The following is a 12,375-nucleotide window of genomic DNA, read 5'->3' as shown; positions in this document are numbered from 1 at the left end:
GGGAAAAGGCAGAGATGTGATTGAAAACAGCCCTTTCGAGTGTTTTTGCCAGTTTTTTTCACGTCTTCCTTGTCCTTTCTAACATTTTTGCGGTTAATTATCATGTAGTAACACACTTACATAGTGATCGATTTATGTTGTCATGAAATCAGAGCCCATCCCCTCAAAATCTGAACACAAGTGGTCACAAGAGACGCATTTGAGACACATGGTAATACCAGGTGTAAACAGTGATGTGTCATGTGTGTAAATAACATGTGATCGGATCACCCGAGATGTATCTTAATACCATGTGTAAACGGGTTCTAAAATCCAGGTCAACACTATACTCCTGCTGCATCATTAGATTCGCTCTTGACAGCGGTCCAAAAACTTCCCTATAGTGGATTTGGACTATACATGCAGAAACTCAATGCTTGCAGCACAACTATGTTTACTTACTCATTTTCTCCCACTCATTTTGTTCAGCTATTTAATTCAAATGTAGAAAATGTTCATTCTCTAGGCAAAGGCAATTGATTCCCGCTTCTATGAAGAGAAGCTCTTTCCTTAAACTCACTCAAGCTGAGACTGGCCCATCTGAATGCAGCTTACTGCATTTTATTCATTTTTATTTTCCTCTTGTGGGAGTTTTCTGCAACAACAGACTTATTGATAATTAACTTATTGCTGCAATTTTGTAAATTATGATGGCAATTTCTGAGCATCTTTAATTAGTATTTTATCGTTGTTTTCTTTATTGTACATTTGTGAGTGTGAAAGTAATTTGCAAATATTTGCACAATAGATCCCAAAAGAAAGGGTTCATTCCTTAGGGGTCATTGCTGGATGAAGGATGTTCCTTTAATCATAACTAAATAGAACAGTGTAATTCTAAATTTAGCTGTAGATTCACAATGAACTATTTTGAAGGGTACTCTTACACACTGGAGAAATAAATCAGGGTCGGCAGTTTGTGTACATTCTATGCTGTATATAAAGTCTTGTTTTGATTCACTGGGCCTCTTTTTGTCATATGTGTACACTGTTAGTAGTAACCTGCATCTGTTCCCTTAAGTAGCTATTTCTACCTGATTTAACCCTAAAAATGAGCTTTGTTAGTGTAACATAATGAATTTAGGTTTATTCTGTCATGTTAAATAATCATTTTGACTAGAAAAAACTAATCACACGATGCATATTTTTAGGTTAATTTTATTTTGCAGTGTATCTCTAGTAGGGCTATCAATCTATTATGTTTATTATTCAATACATAATGATTAAATTATAATAAAAACTTATGATTTTAATAATAATACATATACAATGAATATAATAATATAATAAATACAATAAAGTAAATACTGTACAGTAGGCCTATATAATATTTTATAACTCGGGTCTGTTGAATGCTTGATTCTGATTGGTTCACGGGCGTTCTTAGGTGTGCAATTATTTTTCAAGGAAACGCACGGCTATGAAGTCTTAACTTGCATAATGGTTTCATATCACTTCGCCAAATTATTTATGCTCTACAGGCTACCACAGCAAAATAACCAGTTAAAACAAAGGCGTTGGTTAAAGTAAATTGCTTAAGAATGTCAAACACTCTTAAATATCCTACATATATTTCAATTTCGGTTAAAAAGCGCCCTCACGCTCCTTCGTCTCCGTCACACTTACAAATGCTCAAACATACACATCCGCACACGCATGCTCAAACACATATATATGCAAGTGTGCGTGCACACACACACACACACGAGCATAGTTACTATGCTGTGCGTCGTGACCACATTACCACCTTGGGTGTGCATTATTTTGTCTTCTTTTTTGTTGTTGATTTTCTCCCCTTTTTCTCCCCAATTTGGAATGCCCAGTTCCCAATTTGCTCTAAGTCCTCGTGGTGGTGTAGTGACTCAATCCTCAATCTAGGTGGTGGAGGATGAATCTCAGTTGCGTCCACGTCTGACACCATCAATCTGCGCATCTCATCTCACATGAGCGTGCTACCACGGAGACATAGCTCGTGTGGAGGCTTCACGCTATTCTCTGTGGCATCCACGCACAACTCACCACGTGCCCCACCGAGAGCGAACCACATTATAGCAACCACGAGGAGGTTACCCCATGTGACTCTACCCTCCCTAGCAGCCGGGCCAATTTGGTTGCTTAGGAAACCTGGCTGCAGTCACTCAGCATGCCCTGGATTCGAATTTGCAATTCCAGAGTACCACCGTCTTTACTTGTTGAGCTGCCCAGGCCCCTGGGTGTGCATTATTTTTAAACAATTCAGCGGTCCATTGTCAATTATTCTTTACATATAGAATGTAAGTCTACAGGCTTAACAGCAATTCCCATACACAGCCAAGTGCTAACAGCAGAGGTTAACAAATACATACACACCACATGATGTTTGTGAGGTGCAGAGCTTACTGTGTTGCTGTCACTACATGAAAGAATTCTTCAAGATTGCATGAGGTTACACCAGCATCATGTAAATAATAATTCAAGACGATCGCATTTGAAAATCTTTTCAAAAGCTCGCTCCTGATAACCATTTTATAAATGTACTTTCTGTATACAGTGTCGCAGTTTATACAACATAAATGCTGTCACTGCCGGTCTGAAAGCACAAGCGACACTTGCTGCTTTTGTTGTCCTTATACGCTGCTCCAGCGCTGCTCACGCTCAGCTTCAGTGTGCGATGTGCCACAGGTGTTAGAACAACACGTCTCCAGACCCCTAGCTGTGTTTAGCTATGTTTAAATGTGTCTGCTGTCATTAAGTGTGGTTTGTTGCATGTACAGCTGCGCATTGCCTGTACAGCTGGATTTGCGCTTACTACCACCTGCTGACTAAAACTCGTAAAACAAGAAGGGGGTACTTCTAGCTTGAATGGATCTTAACAGTCTGGTTCTGGATGCAAACATTCCATAATTGTATGTCTCATGTGAACTCCAAAGTTTGTTTATTGATGGTATATGCATTTGTCGAAGCCATCAGTCTGCATTATTTAATTATAGTGTCAATATAACAACTACACTAGCCATGGTCCAAAATAGACAGATCAACCAATAACAGAACAGCGGCCAACAAAGCCCACCCAACAAGTCCAGCAGCGAGCACCCACTTCCATGACACTGTGAATGACGCATCGAGCTGGCCTCCCTAAACCCTACATTTACATATATGTATGTATATATAGTATATCTGAATATTTTGCAGGATAAAAAGTTTTATATATATATCTCCATTGTTTTTTTATTCTATTACATTATTCACAATTGGGGATACCACTTTTTCTCTTCTAATCCGATTCAGATATCGGATCCCAATCCGATACCAGTGTTGTTTTTTGCATAATCAGTTTAGAATATCTTTACATTATTGTGTGGAACTAATTGGGTGTGCTCTTTAATATTTAAAGAAACACAAACCTCTAACTACACATTATTATTATCTGAAGAATTCAGATATTTTTTCTCTCTTTTTTTCAATTTAGTTTTAAGACAGCAGTCCACTTTTCATTCACACAGTTATTTTTTATAACCCATTTAACTTAAATATTTTTATTTGTTTAAAAATAATGATAATAATAATAATAATAATAATAAATCATAATAGTAATATATAGTAGTTTATCTCAATCGTGCACCTTTAACTTTTAAACCCTCATCTTTTATTTTGACATTCTGAACTCTCCAGGAAGTCTTGTAAGTCTGTTTGTAGGCAAGTTCACAGTTGTTTAATTACCTTCTTTTTCAAATTCTGGTAAAAGGCACCTCCGGTGCTGTTCTAAATGCATATTATAAGTGAACTAAACTTTTGAACATCTACATCTAAGATGATTTTCGTGAGTAGCGCTCAAATATTGCACACCGCTGTGAAGGCTAAAAATAGCCGCGAGTGTATGTGTAAACAGAGCAGCGCCATTCACTAACGCGCTGCAGCTGTGTGTGCATTTTATATATTTACTTATTAAACACAGCCTTTTTGATTCACGGAGCTATCGTACGTCTTCAAGTGGCTTTGAATAAAATGCACGTGTCATATGAACAGCTTTAATGGTGTTTTAATGGTTCTTTTATGTAATTTTTTGAGCTTGACAGTAACAAGCATGACTAACACGCAGTATCGGATATGGATCAGCTCATCGGACCAATACTCGATCCACCTAAAAGATTCAGTATCGGAGCCAATATCGATCCAGTTATCGGATCAGTGCAATCCCTATTCACAATGCTTCAAGGGATTGTAGTTTGTACGCTCGTGAAAGATGGTAAGTACACAATCTTGTACCTACATCTGTTTTCCTGATTTTAAAATACATTTTGCTTCAAATCAAAGTTTTTATTGTTTTGATTGGTCTTGGATCTGGTTGGTTCAGTTCATGGCTAAGAACTCTTTTATGAAGGACTTAATGGAAAGTCTATAGAAAAAATGGATGGGAGAAATACTTCCAGATCCCAGACAGCTCAAAAACTGGGCAGGACTGTTGCGCTCTATTTCTCTGATGGTAGGATAGGCTAGACTATATTATATTCAGTGTACATTATTATTAGTATTATTTTTTTAACACATTATTTTTAAAATAATTAATGCATTAAAATCAACAGCCCTTATCTCTTATGTTTAGGCATAATATTTTGAAAGGAAGGCATATAGGAAAATAACGTGATCTCATTAGTATTTGTATTTTTATGTAACTTTCTTTTTTTTTACATTTGGATAGACATACAGCATACAGTCTCAACAGCTTCTAAAATGTAAGCCCTACAATGTATGTACAGCTTTAGAGAAATACAAATGTTTTTGAATCCATTGAAGTTCATAGAATTTTAAATTCATGAAATTTTAAGACACAAAGCTGTAAATTAGGGAAACACATGTTAATGTTACACAATTACATCAATTGTGTTTCACTGCAGTTTCATAATTGTTGTGCTTCAATGAAAGGCTTGATCAGAGCCCATTGTTCCTTATATCCTAAAACTAAAGGAGGGAAAGAAAAGAGATTATTTAAGGACAAATTAGAAAGTCAAAACTCAATATAGAACAAAGAACTGAATAAAGACCAAGTTGATTTCTTTCAACACCTAAATATATTTTACATTAAGAAAATATTCAGTCTATTGTTTAATTATGTTAATCCACATATTTATCTGTTTTTAATATTTGCACAGCATAAGTTCATTAGCATCTACATCATGTCCATAACTAAAGCAAATAAAGCAACACATTCCCTTACCACCTGCTTTAAAACATTAATCCAATTCATTACTTCTAATCTCCTTTTTGTGCATGCCTTTACTTTGTGCAAATAGTTTGCAATGCCGACTTAAAAGTGCAAGAGTCAAAGAAAGCTGTAATTAACGTGGATGACTGCGACACCTAATAAGAGATCTAATTAAGTAAATGAATAAGGTGTCAGCCGCCTTGCAGAGTGTGTTCGACGGGAAGATTAATCGTTCGCTAGGCTAATTTGATTTGTGACAATGAACAGGATGACCTGGTGAGATGTTTTAAAATGATTCCATACCCAAGAGCATATGGCATTAATAAAACATGAATGGACGGAACAGGGGAGGGACAGACCCTACCTTCAGCATGAAAGCCAAAATAGATCACCTATTTTAGACGTATAAGAAAGAAACAATTCACTGAACAGCTAGGGGGCACTAAGAAGCCTGCCTGTGAAGAGTAAAAGCAGTTCCAAGTCTTCCTTATACATTCTCTAATTCCTGATACAGCTGTATTTTGATCCTACAGTCTGACAAAATATGTACCGATGTGGATTGGCTTCATTGAAATGCCTGTATAAGAATTTGCTCTAGAGAGAAGTGTTAATGCTCGGAATGGAGTGTGCGTAAATACGCACGAGTCAGACTGAGAAAATTAAAGCTGACATTAATGATGGTGTGATTAATGTGAGCCACAGAAGAGTAGACATATGTGGGTGGTTCCTTTGCTTATGTGCATATCCTCTGTTCAGCATCAGAGCATTATGAGTACATGGATCAGAGACTTTGAAAGCCAATCATTGTTCCTGAGATTCATTAATCTTAGCAGCTTCTGCCTCAGAATGAGCAACCACTCGAAAGATCATATTCAGAGTGTTCATCTGAATGGTGACATTAAGTGCGGGGTGAACACGGCAGATTTCAAACACGAGTCAACTCACTAGAAAGCTCATCTGATTTTAAGTCGAATCACACGCTGTAGAGTCTGTCTGGGTTGCAAGACAGCCTACCTTGATAAACAGGATGTACACCATCAGACAGACTTACATACTCTCATGCATGTCTTTTAGCGTCTTGGCCAACTTTGAATTTAAAAGTAAAATAGATTTTCCATTCCTTTCAAAAGACAATCTGTTCAATAAGAAAGTATAGACCTACATTATTATTACAATAAATACATGGGTATATTTTATTCTTTACAAATGCTCTGCTTCATATCTGATTGATTTTGTCAGATGAAAAGTTTTACCTGTGTCTGTTTATCTTACACAGATGTGGCCTTTAAAGACGCATGGATGTTCATGCGCCTTCAGGCAATCAATCGCGTGAAATCACACAACATATCCAGGTGGGCTTAGAATTGAAATATTATGTTCCATTTCTCACGATATCCAGCAGGTGGCACATGGAACACTTGAGTAAGATCTCACGCCCCTCTGTCCATTTTGGGCCAAAACCAACTCTACACAAGTATGGCACTTGGAATGTTTTATTAGAGGGTGCTGCTGACAAGTACATCAGACAACATAGTTCCCCTTCTATCACTCACTCAATCTAGACACTAGGGGTCTCTCTTGAGAGCCTCAGTTGCCTCTGAGCTTTGAGAAAAGGCCAATGAGAATTGGCACACAGATTTTGCATGTCCCTCCCCCGGACATACAAGTATAAAAGGAGGGAATCGTGCATCTGTTTAGTCAGATTTTTTCTTCTGAGCCAAGCGGTTGTGTGTCCAGGGAACTGGTGGTCATGACTGATCCACTCACCTCTACAAAGCTTTTGCTGTTGGACCTTATGGCGCGTTACCAGCAGCGTTCTCTTCTCTGCACGGCCATGCAGTCTATGCCCCTGGGCGCTTCTACAGTGCTTATAAAAGAGCATAAATCCTCTAAAAGTGTATAATTTTCTCTAAAAGTGTAACACATTTGGCATTGAATGTCTTTTTAAAGACGTGTCTTTTTGAAGATGCCTTTTCACCTGTGTGTAGTTCCTGGATGCGGCAGATATCTCTCTGCCTCTGTCGGTCATAGGCGCTGCCTCGTGTGTCTGGGTCACAATCACACCAAGGCAGCGTTTGTGGATGGTTCATGTTCTCACTGCTAGAACTTGACCATGACAACTTTGCGGTCGCCGCTTTCCTTTCTGAAAGGAAACGCTACTCCAGCCACCCACGGGATAGAGTTCGCCCCGGCTGGAGATGGAGGCAATTTTGAGTTCAGTGGACACAACTTCACCAGGTAAAAGCCCACGAACCACCCGCCACCCAGCACGCTCGTTTGCTTCCGTCCAGATCCGAGATGAGACCGGCTCACCCCACGGCCAGTCTGGTGTCTCCTTTGGATCCCCCAGGCTGGATGATGATGTCGCCGCTGCATCGGAGAGCGTTGCAGCGTCTGACACGGTTGACTCGACTGGGCTGCCACTTTCAGGTCGGCCTGCCGAATTTAAGGCCGAAGTGCAGATGGCCAATATGCTTGCCCAGGCCGTCGTGAGCATGGGGCTGAACTGGAATCCTCCGTGCTCCCCTCAAACCTTACGGATAGATGATTAGTTCCTTGGGTCAGGGCGCTGCTCACAGCCACTCCCACTGCCCGCTCTGGTACTCCCTTTCAGAGACTCCCCTCGGGAAAGATGCGCTGACACAAAGATGGCCTCGGGGGCTGCGTAAATATGCATTTCCCCCAGTGAGCCTACAGTGTAGCCTCTATACCGGCCAACCGCAATACGGTGGATGTTAAGCCCCTTGTCAAGCCCCCCCTCTTCCAGCGACACTTGCCTGGAGCCCGGTCCGGCAGATGCTCACGTCACACTAAGACCCCAAGGGTCCTACTGTCCCCCTTCAGGGCCAGACTGTGAACCTGCAAGCGACTGCCCCAGGAGGGGTAGACCCAGCCTTATCGTTGCCGTTTCCGGTGCGTACTTTGGGCAACTATTTTGGCCGCACATGGAGCTCTAGATGATTCCGAGCAGCTCTTTGTCTGCTGTCCCCAACAGAGGTTTGTCCACAACGTCATCAAAGCCCTTGCACCGGCCTTCTAGAACCAGGCCGTGCCCGCCCCATTGCAGGTTCGAGCACGCTCTATGAGAAGCGTGGCATTCTCGTGGGCACTGGCCACCTGCGCCTCTCTAGCAGACATGGGCAGAGCAGCGGGCTGGGCAACACCCAATACCTTTTGTGAGACCAATAACCTCCGACGGTTGAGTTGGCCCTGGCCTGTGTTTCTTCATGTCTGAGCACGTAGAACTTGGTAACACGGGACAGTAACCCAAACGTTTTTAGTATAAATGGGCATAGCTTTTGCAACTCAGTACTCAATACTCACTACTCATGAGTACTTTTAAATGAGCAACTCAATTGAGTAGTTTTTCAGACAGGTGTTTGTACTGTTTCAGTACTTTTTCCACCCCTGTCTATATGTGATTTTGGAGCTTTAAAATGTTGTTACCCATTAATTTGCAATGTGAGGACCAACAGAGCTATGACATTCTTCTAAAAATCTTTGTTTGTGTTCAGCAGAAGAAACAAAGTACTACGCATCTTGTATGGCATGAGGTTGAGTTGCCTTTAACAGAGAAGACACAATAACAATGACATTGATCCATGAGAAGTTATTTTCTATGATGAAAAAAGAGGAAGTGCCGCTGGAGAGCGTTTGTTTGTAAACAGTAACTTCATCAATAGTAGGCTATATAGTAGTATAGCTTTAAGTGACAATTTTGTTTTCAATCCTAATCCATCATGATGAAGCTAAAGAAAATGATAACTGTATGAAGGAAGCAGTGTTCATTAAAGCGGCGTTGTCTCAGGAGGGTAACAGGTCAGATAAAAATTCCACTCTAAGTACAGCATTGTAGTGTAAGTTCATAAAAAAAAACAATACCTTATTGCTCCAGCATTTCCGACATCACACATATTATAATTAATATATATTAATTATAATGGGAGCAGTTGCATTTCTTGTGTTACAAGGGTAATACTATGGTACTGAATGATTATATTTATATTTCATGGTATGTTCATGGCAGTCCATGGTATTTCAAAAATACCATGGTTTTACTATAGCACGGGTCAAAATCATGGCATTCCCACTGACCATGTTTAAAAAACATTGTAATACCATAGTAGTTTTTGTGAGAAAGGCAACAGAATAGGCTATTATTTGTGATGAACATATAATGGAAAAATTAAGATATGTATATCAAAAAAGGAAATACTTTAATACAGTAAAAGCAATAAAAAATAAGTATAAAAAAGTACTACTCATTAAAACTTAATTAATACTCCCTTTTTTATCCTTCTTCCCCTGCCCCTCATGAAGTTTGTGCATGCCACTGGTAGTTGAACTACTTTAAATTAAGTTATAGCAGCCTGTAGCTCGACAAACTATATTTTCTAAGTGGCTTCCGCAACAATGGAAGGAAGACCCACTTTGATGGGTTAAGACATTATTCAAAGCCTTATTTAATATTAGCTCTACATCCTGTTATTCTGAACTCTGAAGTTCAGCACGTCACATCACACATGCACTAATGTGAACACAAATGCATACATACACTGTATGTGGGAGCACTCAAGCATGCAAACACAGTATGTAAGTTTGTGCAAGTGGCTGTGTGTGCAAGGTGAGGACTGACAGACTCAGAGAGAGAAGTGTGTGTGACAAGACAGTGAGAAAAACAGCTGTGAGATAGAAGGGCTGCAACCTTCAGGACTGTCAGTGCTAAAAGGAAGCTCTCTCAAAAATATGACATTATATTTCCATGTAATTACTGTACACATGCACTCATACTGCATAAACTGAATCATTCAGCTTCTTTATAATAGCTTGATTGATTGCTTACAGTTGCAAAAAAGTAGGTTACCACATATTCAGGATTGTGGGGGGCCCCCAAGCCTGATAAAGCCAAAAAAAAGGAAAGGAAGAAAGAAAAAAACATACTAGTTCACCATTACTCATGTATACAAAGATACAAAGAAGACAGGAGAAAGAATTTTGATCAAATATTTTTCTGTAGGGATCTGTAGAGTTGGTTAGTAAATACCACTAAGAGGAAAATTAAAAACATTCAGCTCAATTAATAAAATTTTCATTAGGTGAATTTGCTCAGATCAGGGAGAGATTAACCACCGTACTGATTGGGCCGTTGCCCAGGGGCCTCTAAACCCAAAGGGCCCCGAGCTCTAAATCTAAAAATTATTTATTTATTTTGAGATACCTATTATATATCCACGTAAATGTCAGCCTTATGTGAAATACCATTTGTTCGGCCGAATGTGTGCTGGATGACAGCAGCGCAATCACAGGCACTCGAGTGCGCACACAGGGATTCTGCATCTCACACGTCCAGTGCTTTTGTTTGAAGGACTACAGAGAACAGCGTCTGATTCAGTAAATGCTTCCAAATACAAAGATAAGGTGCAGTTTACCCTGGCTGTGTACACAGCTGATGGTTTAAATTCATATAAGCGACAGAATTTGTCAGTATAGAGGCCTTTAATATGTTTAAGTCCTCCATGCATTTAATGTTTAATGATAAAGAGAAAAGTACCTTACATTTAAATGTACATTTATGCATTTGGCAGACGCTTTTATCCAAAGCAACTTACAGTGCAATTATTACAGGGACAATCCCCCCGGAACAACCTGGAGTTAAGTGCCTTGCTCAAGAACACAATGGTGGTGGCCGTGGGGTTAGGACCAATGACCTTCTGATTAACCTGTGACCTTCTGATTAACAGCCCTGTGCTTTAGCCACTACGCCACCACCACTCTACCACTCCTTAATACCATAAATATGTGCATGGTAACCTTTTGTAATATTTGGTTAATCGCAAGAGTTCATGAACGGTTATAGTGTTATTTGTTGAGACTCGGGAATAAAGAATTGCCATGGATGTGTCAAACACAATCTCAGATTAGCAGGGAATAAAGTGCACAGTGAGCTATGAGCCTAAATAGCAAATATGTTCAAATGATAAAGTCACATTAAAGTCGAACAAAAATAATAATACACAAATAGTCACTGCCTCCAACCATATAGTCCTATTCTTACAGTAATAAATGGAAATGCATAATTCTGCCCAGGCATGTTCTCTTTCCATGAGGCAGCAAATGCTACAGATTATAGGACTTCTTCGGGATGATTTGATTTTTAAATGATTCAGCATTTTTGACTTGTGTAATTATTGTCTGCACACCAGAGCAAAAGGGGGAAAACATTGGTTCACCATTTAACAAGTGCAAAAACTTTGCCAGGTGAAAAACTATCTGGATTCATGTGTAACAGTCGCATTAAGTCCTCTTTGCAACCTGAACTTCATCAGAATTTCGATTCGTGAAACCAGCACTGAAAAAGCTTGATGCATTTCAAGAAATGGTGAAACAGAACACAGGCATCTCGAGCTGTGTTAATAAATATAGAAATTATTGTTAGAAATTATTGAAGTTAACAGTGTTTAAAAAATGTGATGGTCCTGCACAACGAATTGTAAAACAGAGCGCAGGTGTCTTGAGATGCATTTATAAATATTAAAATTATTGTAAACTTTACAGTGAGTTGTGGCACAATGATCAAAGACCTCATGGCCTTGACGCACGTTTGAACAGCCTGTAACTGCCCTATAATCTACTTGAAAAATTGACCCAAACATGGCCCAAAACCTGTAGGTTTGTCAGGTACCATTAGACTCAGATCGGGTTGAAGACCTCTAAACATGTGCATAATAAGTGAATAGTGATTTTGGAATTTGAATACCATGCACATCCTTATTAATAATAATGCATGATTTAGGAACTGTTGATAATTAAAAATGACATATAACTGGCTGTGACAGGGAGGAGGGCCGGGTCGTGATTTTAATCAAGCCTCCGAGAGGGATAAAGGCCGACTGCGGACGGTGGTGTGGGAGAGAGAGAGCGTTTACAGGCAGCTGTCCGACATATGTGTGTTTGTGTCTTTTGTTTTCAGTTTTATATTTAAATATAATTTATATTGTCAAGCCGGTTCTCGCCTCCTCCTTTCCCTTAATCCTTTACACTGGCTGTGAAAGATATTGCTCCAAATTTTCATCAATTTGAAAAATCCAACCAAATCTGGCAAGCGTCTTGTAGTGCATAAAAGTGAGCATAGTCACGTGACACATCATTGGGGGGGC

The sequence above is a fragment of the Xyrauchen texanus genome, chromosome 32, assembly GCF_025860055.1.
Source record: "Xyrauchen texanus isolate HMW12.3.18 chromosome 32, RBS_HiC_50CHRs, whole genome shotgun sequence".
NCBI lineage: Eukaryota > Metazoa > Chordata > Actinopteri > Cypriniformes > Catostomidae > Xyrauchen > Xyrauchen texanus.
Note: the sequence above shows the minus strand (reverse complement) of the source record.